Below are 12344 nucleotides of genomic sequence, written 5' to 3' on the forward strand. Positions count from 1 at the left end.
CCCCCCCCCCAAATTATCTGTGTAATAAATTTGCTAGTTTTCTGAGGAAACGACTCTACTAACCACTATACTCATTTAGTTTTGAGAGTAGGTATTGATATAAATTTTATTTTTGGTAGTTTGACAGCCACCAAATTTTAGCGCCATTACCGGGGACCTGGTGTTTGAAGTGATTTATTACACAAGCTTTGTTTAGACTATATTTTATGTCTTGATCTTCCCGTACAAGAAGACTCAAATTTGACCCAGAGATCGAGAAAATGGCAAGAAGGCTGACGAAGGAAACTAAGTTCCAAGAGCACCAAGCTTTAGCGGCACTACCCTCCGGACTTGAATAAAATTCTAACTTGAGTGATTCATCGATTGAATTGGAAACAGACTTGACTGGACCGAACGAAACAATAGCAGCCTGAAGAACTTTGAGGGAACTTGCAACCCCGAATGTTAATCAACAGCCTCTGTGCATTACGTATCCTGACATTGAGGAGGCTTTTGAATTAAAATTTGGATTGATTTACTTATTACCTACTTTTCGTGGTGTTGCAGGTGAGTACCCACACAAACATTTGAATGAATTCTATGTAGTGTGCTCAACCATGAAACCTCAGGGTGTTACGGAAAAACAAATCAAGCTGCGTGCTTTTCCTTTTTTCTTAGCAGACAAGGCTAAGGTCTGGTTGTTTTACATGCTATCGGGGTCTATTACTACTTGGGAAGGACTGAAACGGCAGTTCCATGAGAAGTTTTTCCCAATCTCCAGGGCCGCCAACATCAGAAAGGAAATATGTGGAGTTAGATAGGTCAATGGAGAAATTCTCTATGAATACTGGGAGCGATTCAAATAGCTGTGTGCCAGCTGCCCGCACCATCAGATCCTTAACCAACTATTGATCCAGTATTTTTACGAGAGACTGCTACCCATGGATAGAAACATGGTCGATGCAGCGAGTGGCGGTACTTTAGTAAATAAGACAACAGATGAAGCCAAACGGCTGATTTTGAACATGGCTGAGAACTCCCAATAGTTTGGAGTCAGATCTAAGGGAGTAACTAGAAGGGTCAATAAGGTAAATCATTCGGACCTCGGAAATTGATTAACGGAGCTTACTATCTTGGTTCGTCAAACGGCTATGGGACAAGTACAGGCAGCTAAAGCATGTGAAATATGTGCTGCTCCTGAGCACGTGACCGATATGTACCTGACCTTTCAAGAAGACCCTTACGAGCAAGCCAGTGCCATGGGAGGTCTACCTGGACCACCCCAAAGGAAAAATGACCCGTATGCATCCACATATAACCCAGGATGGGGGAACCACCCCAATTTCAGCTATGCTCCAAAACCCTTGGGTTTTCAACAACCATTCTAGCAGAGACCACTAGTTCAGTAACCATCCGCGTCTGATTCAGGGATGACCTTTGAAGATATGGTCAAATCACTAGCAAATACCACGTGTCAAATGCAGCAAGACTCGCAGAGATTTCAACAAGAGACTCGCTCCAACATTCGAAATTTGGAGGTGCAAATGTCACAACTGGCATATTCAATGAGTAGCTTGAGAATGGTAAAGGGAAACTACCATCTCAGGTAATTCCCAATCCAAAGAAGAATGCCAGTGCAATGCTTCTACGAAGTGGCAAGGAGGTGCAGTCCCCAAAATCGGATGCAGCAGGAGTGAAAGACGAACAAGTGTATGGGGAGCTTGAGAAGGAAAAGGTAAGCACCCCGCCAGATGTTCCTAAAATCATTGAAATTAACCCATCGTTTCCTGGCAGGTTGGCTAAAGCCAAGAAAGAGGAGTCAGAGAAGGAGATTTTGGACACCTTTTGAAAAGCGGAAATCAACATCCCTTTGCTTGATGCAATTCGGCAATTACCAAAATATATAAAGTTTCTGAAGGGATTCTGCACTAACCGGCACAAGTTGAATGTTCAAGACAAAATAAAGGTCGATGAAAATGTATCAGCAGTCCTTCAAAGGAAGTTACCGCAAAAATGCAAGGATCTAGGTATGTTCACGATACCATGCATCATAGGGCAGAAGAGAATAGAAAGAGGCATGCTTGACCTAGGGGCATCTATTAATATTATGCCTTTGACAATATTCAAGGCCTTAAACTTAGGACCTCTAAAAGACACAAGGGTAATAATTTAATTAGCAGATAGGTCAAATGTTTACCCTGAGGGTGTAGTTGAAGACGTCATGGTGAAAGTTAATGAGTTTATCTTTCCTACGGATTTCTATATTGTTGACATGAATGATGATAACTCCATTAATTCAGCTGTACTTCTTCTGGGTAGACCATTCATAAGTACTGTCAGAACAAAAATAGATGTGCATGAAGGAACCCTGTCAGCAGAATTTGACGAGGAGACAGTTACTTTTAACATTTTTTATGCAATGAAATACCCGAATAATATTGAGTCAGTTAATTATGTTGATATCACTAATTCCATTGTGCAAGATCATTTTGACTAGAATCTTATGGAGGACAAGCTGGATTTCGTGTTACAACAGAGTAAGACGAATACGAAAGTGGAAAGCGTGAATGAGGAGGAGACTAGCGAAGCAATTATGTCGGTACATTCACTTCCGGAACCTCCTGACAGGTTAGTCCACTCATATTTACCATTGCCTACTTCTAATGAGAGAATTCTGCCCTCTGTTGGACAGGCACCGGAGTTGGAATTGAAAGAATTGCCAAAGCATTTAAATTATGCTTACCTGGGAGATCATGACACTCTGTCGGTCATCATTGCAAGTGATCTGACAGCAGTACAAGAAGAAAAACTTTTACGAGTTTTGCGGGAGCTTAAACCGGCAATTGGATGGATGTTGGCAGATATAAAGGTATAAATCCATCCATTTACATGCACCATATTCTACTTGAGCCAACCGGTAAGGAAATGTCAAAGGAAACTTAACCCAGCCATGAAAGAAGTGGTAATGAAGGAGATTCTCAAGCTATTGGAGTTAGGAATTATTTTTCCTATCTTCGGTAATGAGTGGGTAAGTCTAGTGCGTGTCATCCCTAAAAAGACCGGAATTACACTTGTGCAGAATGAAAGGAATGAGTTGGTGCCAATGAAACTCCAAAATGGGTGAAGAATGTGTATTGACTTCAGGAAGTTGAATGCACCCACAAGAAAAGATCAGTTCCCATTACCGTTCATCGATGAGATGCTCGAGAGGATGGCAGGTAAGTGTTTCTTTTGCTTTTTTGATGGCTACTTTGGGTATTATCAAATTATTTTTGCCCAAGAGGACCAGCACAAAACCACTTTCACTTACCCGTTTGGCACTTTTGCTTACTGCCGTATGCCTTTTGGGTTGTATAATACCCCTGAAACGTTTCAAAGATGCATGATGAGTATTTTTTCTGACATGATTGAAAACTATATTGAAATATTCATGGATAATTTCACTGTTTATGGTGATTCTTTCGATCAATACTTGTAGCATTTAACAAAAGTTTTGCAGCAGTGCATTGAAACAAATTTGGTCCTTAATTATGAAAAATGTCATTTTATGGTTAAGAAGGGTATAGTTTTTAGCCATGTTATTTCGTCTAGGGGTATCGAAATCGATAAAGCAAAGGTTGGTTTGATTACTAGTTTGCCTTACCCCACTAATGTCATGGAGATTCATAGTTTTCTTGGTCACGCAGGTTTCTACAAACGATTCATCAAGGATTTCTCGCGAATTGCACAGCCATTGTCTCGACTACTTCAAAAGGAGGCACCATTTGATTTTGGAGATGCTTGCAAAGTGTCCTTTGATACACTAAAAAGCATGTTGACCACGGCACCAATCATTCAACTTTCGGATTGGAATTTGTCTTTTGAACTGATGAGTGATGCTAGTCAGTATGAAATAGGAGCTGTGCTCGGTCAGAGAAGTGGGAAATGTAGACATGTCATTTATTATGCGTCAAAAACATTGTCGTCGGCTCAATGTAACTACACCACCACCGAGAAGGAACTTTTAGCGATTGTTTTTGCTTTTGAGAAGTTTCAATCGTATTTGTTGGGATCGAAAGTAATAGATTTCTCTGATCATGTAGCCTTGAAATACCTTTTGGCAAAGAAGGAGTCCAAACCAAGACTTATTCATTGGATACTACTACTGCAAGAATATAACTGGGAAATCAAAAATCGAAAAGGGGCGGATAATTCAGTAGCAAACCATTTGAACTGATTGATTCGAGAAGAAGAGCGAGTGCCCATATCCGAAATATTTCCAGACTAACACTTGTTTCAACTTAGAGGTGAGGAACCTTGGTATGTTGATATTGTTAACTTTCTGGTCAGTCACAAATTTTCAAGTGGTATGAGTAAGAATAAAAGGAATAAAATAATACAAGACTCGCGATATTACATTTAGGATGAGCCCTATTTATGGAAAATAGGTTCTGACCAAATCATTCGTCGATGTGTTCCCAATGAAGAGATTCCTTCTATACTTATTCATTGTCATAATTATGCCTGTGGTGGTCACTTTGGTCCTAAAAAAACTGCGTGAAAAATACTTGATTGTGGCTTTTATTGGCAAACCTTGTTTCGTGATGCTTATTTGTTCTGTAAAAGATGTGAAAAATGCCAAAAGTTTGGGAGTTTATTTCATTGGGATGAAATGCCTCAGGTTCCCATGTTATTTTGTAAAATTTTTTATGCCTGAAATATGAATTTCATGGGACCGTTTTCCAGTTCTTTTGGTTGTCTTTATATTCTGTTAGCCGTAGACTATGTGTCGAAATGGGTAGAAGCAAAGGCTACCCGAACTAATAATTCACGAGTTGTTGCAAGATTTCTTAAATCCAACATTTTTGGCAAGTTTGGTGTGCCAAGAGCGATTATCAGTGATCAAGATACTCATTTCTGCAATCGCACCATTGAAGCACTGATGCGTAAGTATAGAGTTCACCATCGAGTCGGTACTACCTACCACCCGCAGATCAACGTGCAATTGAGGTCTCTAATCGAGAGGTCAAAAGTATTTTGGAGAAAACAGTCAACCCAAATTACAAGGATTGGAGTACCCGATTGGATGATGCCTTGTGGGCATATCGCACGGCGTATAAAACATCAATCGGAACGTCTCCATACCGGTTGGTTTATGGTAAGATGTGTAATTTAACTGTTGCAATTGAGCATCGTGCATTTTGGACAGTTAAGCAGTGTAATTTGAATGCGAATAGAGATGGCAAGGAAAGGAAACTCCAACTTCAAGAGTTGGAAGAAATCTGCTAGGAGACTTACGATAATGCCCAACTTTACAAAGAATGCACAAAGTCCATCCATGATAGACTATTGCGTAATAAGCAATTCTTGATAGGTCAAAAGGTACTTCTGTTCAACTCTCGATTGAAATTCATGCCAGGTAATTTGTGTTCCCGATGGATTGGATCTTATGTTGTTGTCAACGTTTTTTCCAATGGTGCAGTTGAAATTAGAAGTTTTGAGACTAACAAAAGTTTTAAATTTAATGGTCATCGTCTCAAACCGTTTATAGATGTTTCAGAAATTAGCACTGTGGAGGAGGTCCAGCTGCTCGACCCCCGTTCTAATTAATTTGTTAAAGTACTTTTGGTCTGGCCACAGACGTTAAATAGAGGCGCTCCTTGGAAGGCAATCCAAGAGTTTCAATTTTTTGTTATTTTTGTGTTTTAGTTCATATTTGTGTGTGTTCAAGATCAGGTTGTTTTGGGTTCCTATTGACAGTAAATCCTTATTGTCGGTCATGGGTGTGTTCTGAGCAGTTTTATTTTGGGGTGTAGGCACAAATTCGTAGGCAGAAGACTTTCCGTTCCAAGGCGTGCCCACGCCTTGTGTCAAGTGCACATGGGCGTTTTTAAAGAGTGATGAATAGAGGACTTACACTTCCAAGGCGTGCCCACGCCGCACAGCAGTTCGCATCGGCCTGTCACAAAGAGGGAGGCAGACGACTTACGCTTCGTAAGCGTGCCCACACCTTCCAACCAATGCAACCAGTAACTCACTCTCAACCCTATTTTTCTAATTTTCTATTCCTTTTCTCTTTTTGGTCTTCCCTGGTCTTCGCACATCTTAACTTCAACCTCCGCCACCATTGTCGCTGCTCAACTGCCGCCTCCACACATATCGCTGAACGCCGCCGCCACTGCCGCTCACCCCCGACTCTCTCTCCCACGCGATCACCACCTTCCGCCACTACCAACATCCGCCACTGCTCACTTCCTCCTCGCGCATGCAGTCGCCTCATCCTCCGCCCCCTTAGTGCTATCGTGTGAGACCCCGAAATTTTACTTGTCTTTATAATTCTTATTTGAACTTATTTGCCTTAAATTTTTTATTATTTTAATGGTTGAATTTGAGTCAAGGAAGTGAATTTTGTTAAGAAAAGTTTCATAATCTCAAGTTGTTAGAAAATCTAAAAATTTTCGTAGGAGGCTCTACGCAGTTTTGGAAAATTGGCTATAACTTCGTATAAAAAAGTCGGAATTGAGTTCTGTTTATTGCATTTGAAATTAGACTCATAGAGCTTCTTACGGTATAAAATTTAGAGTTTGAGTCAATCTCTATAATTTTCAGAAAATTGGCAAAGTTGACTGAAAATTCTACCCTACAAAGTAAAAATAGAAATGTTGTAGTAGCTTAGGGCTCAATTTGGACTAACTTATGAATTGAATCTCTTTGAGGTGTCTTCTAAAGATTATTAGTATTTGAGGTTTAGTTTTTAACAGGCCAAGTTGTATGAATTTTTTATATTTATAATTCAAGTTATGAGTTTTCTAAAGGAATAGTGCATACTAGTGTTTTTGGTGCATTTTGGCCGTGTAATCACTTGGTGAGGTGTGTGTACTAAATTTGGTGGTTAAGAGTGAGTTTTAGATAACAGGAAGTGTGTGATTAGAAGTACTATTAATAAGTTAGTGAATCATAAGTTAAAACACAAGTACGTGAGAGTTAAGGAAAATAGGTTTGAACCGACGTGCACCGTTTGTTACCGGTTGAGTACTTCACTTGATCAATACTTTCTTACCCTAATATTCTTATTTTTATTTCATCTAATCCTCCCTAAATTACCCCTTAATCTAGCCATCTTTGTTGACTAAGGAAAAGGAAAGAAAAGAAAAGAAAAAGGAGAGAAAACTTGGCTTTGACAAGTGTCAAAGATCTAAGGGTTGATTGACCAAATAAGTTTTCTTTCTTCTTATCTTTCTTCTTGGTTCATTTTTCTTCATTCTCTTATTGTGTTGGCCGAAAATTGGGAGAGAAAAACAAGAGAAAAAACCTTCAACTCCAACTTTGAATCTTGCCTTGTTTGAGTTGAAATCACAAAACTAAATCGATTAAACTAGCACCAAGGAGCTAAGGAAGCTTGTTGTAGAGTTGTTTGGAGAGAAATAGCTTGGTTCTTCACTTTCTTCAAATGTTTTGGAAGGTATAAGTCTAAAACTCCCTTTTCCTTTCTTATTTTAGCAAATTATGGGATAGATGCCTTGAATCTTGAATTATGTTAGATGATACTTTAGTTTTAGTGAAGATTAGCGAATTTCAGCTAGGGTTTGTGATTTTTCAGCTTTGATTTATGATGTTTATCTCTAATATGTTGGTATTGAGTTTTGATATGGATTTGTGAGGTGATTAGTAGCATGATCGTGATTTTTAAGCTTCAAAAGATGAATTTCTAGTTTTGATGAGTAGTTTTAGGGTTGATATGCAAAATTCCAACATTTGGTGGTGAATTTCAGTTCTGCCCTATTTTTGGACTCAAATTGGACTGCAAATTTTTTCATGTTTTAGGTTGAATCAGCTTTTGGACAAAAAATGAAAGTTGTAGGTATTTTAGTTAGCTTTCTACCCAAAAAAGTTCAGCTCAATCGGAGTACTGTAACTTACAAAATGACTAAAATACCCCTGACTACCCAAATGCCCAATTTAACTGACAGCTTTCTGTTTTCTCTGAGATTTCAATTTTTGACCATGAAAATGCATGATTTGGCTTTGGAGGTCTTTATAGGAAAAGTTGGTCTATGTCTTAACTTCGAAATGCTATAAAATTTGTCTCAATCCGATAAGTGTAGCTTCAGTTGTGATCAAAATACCAAAGAATGGGAAAGTCGCCATCTTCATTGTTTCTCGTTGCCTTTCTTTTGTTTTCCATTTCCTTGGTCTGACTTAACATATACTTCTCAAGTGTTCTAAACCTGATTTCTAACATTCTAAACAAATATTCAAAACATGATTTTTAGTTACACATATTGATTTTGAACTTCACCGTTTTGATCATTTTCTTTTTCAAATCATGCGTGCACCTTGCCTATATAACTTACTATACTTTTCATACCTTTTTCCTTTGATATAGAAATATAAGTTATACAGCTTGCACTTGTGTATGATTGGCTCTTTGTGGATAATATTTGACTGCAGATTTCGAAAGTGGTCAAGGTGCCAGCCCTGAACTGAATTTTGATAAAACGTGACATGTTTAGGGTGAGTGTTCCTTATGTGTTTGTACAATAAGTGACTATGTGACTATTTGTGAATATTTGCTTGAATGTTAAATACTTTCCAAGGATTGTTGAATGAATTTTTGATGGGTGAGTGTGTACTTTATCGCACTCGACCCAAACCAAAATGAATTTTCAATGATTGAATACTACTTGTGCATGAATGTAAGTCTTTTGACTGAACTAGGCCCTTGCCCTTCGTTGCCAGTCGACTCGAGCCAAAATTGGACTCGGTTGGACGGCTGGTGACCCTGAGACAGTGTTTTTGTGTACTCGAGTATGACCATGAAGGTTGGTAGAGAACTGGCCAGTGAATTGGCTAGTGGCGGGAAATGAAATGAATGAATTGAAATGTTGAAGTAAAGGGAAGAGATGAATGATTGAATGAAGGAGAATGGTTGACGAAATGAACGAATGGGTCCACGTGAGCATGTATCCTTTTAATGAGTGTGTTCTCATTGCTTTTATATTGTGAATGTTTTCTCGATTGATTGTTATTAAATGACTAATGTCCTTGTTTCAATTGTTTGATTATGTGTATGAGAACCTCACTGACCTTTAGTTCACCCCTCTATTCCGCTACATTTATTTTTCTTATAGGGTTTGAGAGCAAGGACGAATAGTTAGAGAAAGATTAAACTTTTGATTAGAACTTTTGTTGTGTAATAGTAATAGTATTAGTAGCTGGTTGGATCCTGAACTTTTGTACCTAATCTTGAGGATTGTATATCTGTGTTAATGTTTGTACATATGTTAAGTTTGATTGGCACATCTTTACTTGCTATTGGAGTGATAAATGAGTGAGTTCTGGCGAGAGTTGGGCAGGTGGTCCGCCGAATCTTTTGATTCACCTTAGGAGGAGGTGAGGTCGTCACATATCGTGCTCTCGTTGGCCTTCAGGAAAGCTCCTATTCCTATCTTTTGTGCTTACTATTTTTCTTTGCTCCATTGAGAACAATGTAGATTTCTGGTGTGGGGGGAGTAGTTTTAGCTCTTTTTGTTTGTTAGCTCTTTAGTTCTAGCTCTTTTTGGTTTGATAGAAAAAAAAGAGGAAAAGAGGAAACAGAAAATCCAAAAATATGTATTTGATGAATTCGTTTGGCTACAGTTGGAAATTGTTAGAACTTGATGCTATGATAATGATTTGAATTACTCTACAAGCATGAACAGTGTTATTATGTGGTTAAATGTCTTTTCTTCTTAATAATGGAATTGAATAATGAATTTTGCAAGACTTGACAATTAATGTCCTATTGTGAGCGATCGAGCCAATGAGCGTTGTATTGATAACTGCTCTATGTTCTTTCATTGAGTGATACCACACATGATTTGATTGTTCTAGAACTTGTTTTGTTATGCTTGTCAAGACCACATTCTTGAATTTGATGCATTAAAATGATAAGGGCACTTAGGTTAACCATTTTGGATTTTCTAAAGATCGACCCTAATTATATCTCCTCTAATTGATCATGATTGAGCCTAGACCTTTTTTTATTTAATAGCTCATTTTGTCACTCTTAAACCCATTGTGTTTGAACGCTTTTTATTTTTACTCCGTGTCAAAGGAATGCCTTGATTTCAGTGCATGATGATTTCGAATTATGATGAAAGGGGATGATTGAAGTTTTTGATGATTACAAAACAAATGGATGCTACTAATGATCTCTCAATAGATCTTTTCAGAAATGAAGCAAAATAGCTTCAAAGATTAAGCACAAAGGATGCTGAAACTGCTGTCGGATGCACAAGAAGACAGGATCGGACGTCCGACAATCTTTGCGCAATTTCAGACGTATGAAGAACTTCACCCTCGGACGTCCGAAGATATTGAGTCATTTCTTCTAACCTCATTGACCTCGATCGGATGCACATCATCAGAGCACCGGATGTCCGACAAACATTGCGACACTTCGGACGCAAAGCTTTGGAAGCACCGAACGTCCGAAAAGAATTGAAGAAGAATTCTCAGTTTCACCTCCTACCTTTGGACGCATACATTAAAGGTATCGGACATCCGAAATAATTCAAGAAAATTTTTTGATTTCACTGCCTACGTTAGGAAGCAAGAAATTGGTCTACCGGACGTCCGACACTACCAACGATTAGCTGACTCTTCAATTGTCTTCTATCCGTTGGAAGCATTAATTGAGGAACTTTTTGGTCTCATATAAATAGAACAAAGTCAACTACTTCAAAGCAACTTTTACACATTATGACTACATCAGATCAAGAGTGATTTTGGTAAGAAAATACTCTTCAAAGAAGATTTGTAATCTTAGTTGTATAAATTTCGATAAGCTTTTCTAGTGTGATTCAATTACTTCAATAGTGTAGCTTTATGAGGGTTATCCGAGTGATAGTAAAATTTTCTTGCTTGACCAAGTGTGGATTGGGGCAAAGAGGAAGTGATCCTTCCTTTGTATACAAAGATTGATTGTAAGTTGATCAACTTTAAGAAGCTTGTTCACTACAGTGATATTCAAACTCAAGAGGAGTTTGATATTTGGTTTGATATTCTATCTCTTTTACTTACTGTCTTGCTATATAAATTGTTCATCTCTTCTACTCACAGCACTTGTGCTTTCTCATTAATTGCTCCATTGTGTGGTCTTTTAGAAAAAGAGGGCAAGTACTCAAAAAATGACTCACAACTTGGTCAATTTTTTAAACTACCTAATTCACCCCCCTCTTAGGTTGTTTTCGATCCTTACAATTGGTATCAGAGTTTGGTCTCCTAGAGATTAAACTCAATCGACTTTGGAGTAAAAATAACAACCAACAATGCCATGTTCTTTAAAGGACAATCCGTTATTAGACCCCTAATGTTCAATGGATCAAATTATGTGAGTTGGAAGGAAAGGATGATTAATTTCTTACAATCTATTGATATCGAGTTGTGGTTTATTGTCAATGAAAATCCATATGATATCTCTATAGTTGATGAAATCACTCATAGACCAAGATCTAAAACTAGAAATAAGTTGACTGGTAATGATAGAACCTACCTCACTTTGAATGTCAAGACTATGAATGTGTTATACAGTGCTCTGATTCAAATGAGTCTATTAGAATCAAAATCTGTAGATCTGTAAAAGAGTTTTGGGATAAACTTAGAGAAATCCATGAAAGGAGTGAGAATGTGAGAGAACAAAAGAAATCTATTCTGGTCACTAAGTATGAATCTTTTAAGATGGAACCTCATGAAAATATTGATAAGATATATTGTAAATTCAATGATCTCATTAATGATTTAGAAGTGCTGGAAAAGGAATATGCTCTATGAGAGAAAAAAGAAAAAATTCTGAATGCTTTATCCAAGAATTGGGAGAGTAAAGTGACTGCCATTAAAGAAACTAGAGATCTAAATTTCGTGCCTATTGAATCTCTTATTAATTCTCTAATTTCTTATGAGTTGAAACTCAAGTCCAAGGTGTAGGAGGAAAAAGATGCAAAGGTGAGAAAGAGTATTGCTCTAAAAGTCTTGCAAGATGAAGATGACTCAGCTTCCTTGGATGGAGAGGATGTGGAAGTTGATGACAGTGATATTACACTTATCACAAGAAGTTTCAAGAGGATTCTCAACAAAAGGAGATTCAGAAAAGGAGGACCTAGCAATTCATTTCCAAATTAGTTCAACAACTCAAGAAATAAAGGGAAGCAAAAATTCAATAAAAAGTAAACTGACAAATGCTTTGAATGCGGCCAACCTGGATACTATGTGAGCGAGTGTTCAATGAAGAAAAAAAAAGAAGAAAAAATTGAATGAAAGTCAAAGTTTAACAACTTTCAGATCACTTTGAATGACTACAACTCAGAAGGTGAAGTCGAAAGAAAAGAAAAATCTGACCAAATGAC

General features: G+C 37.9%; 1 non-coding gene across 1 annotated transcript; it reads right to left on the minus strand.

Annotated features, from left to right (window-relative positions):
- Positions 1-767: 767 nt before the first annotated feature.
- On the minus strand, positions 768-874 carry LOC113705106 (small nucleolar RNA R71). Its single transcript, XR_003451754.1, has one exon. It is a non-coding gene; the product is annotated as a small nucleolar RNA R71 (small nucleolar RNA).
- Between the last annotated feature and the right edge of the window lie 11470 nt (positions 875-12344).

Source organism: Coffea arabica, chromosome 8e, assembly GCF_036785885.1.
Source record: "Coffea arabica cultivar ET-39 chromosome 8e, Coffea Arabica ET-39 HiFi, whole genome shotgun sequence".
In the NCBI taxonomy this organism is placed as follows: domain Eukaryota; kingdom Viridiplantae; phylum Streptophyta; class Magnoliopsida; order Gentianales; family Rubiaceae; genus Coffea; species Coffea arabica.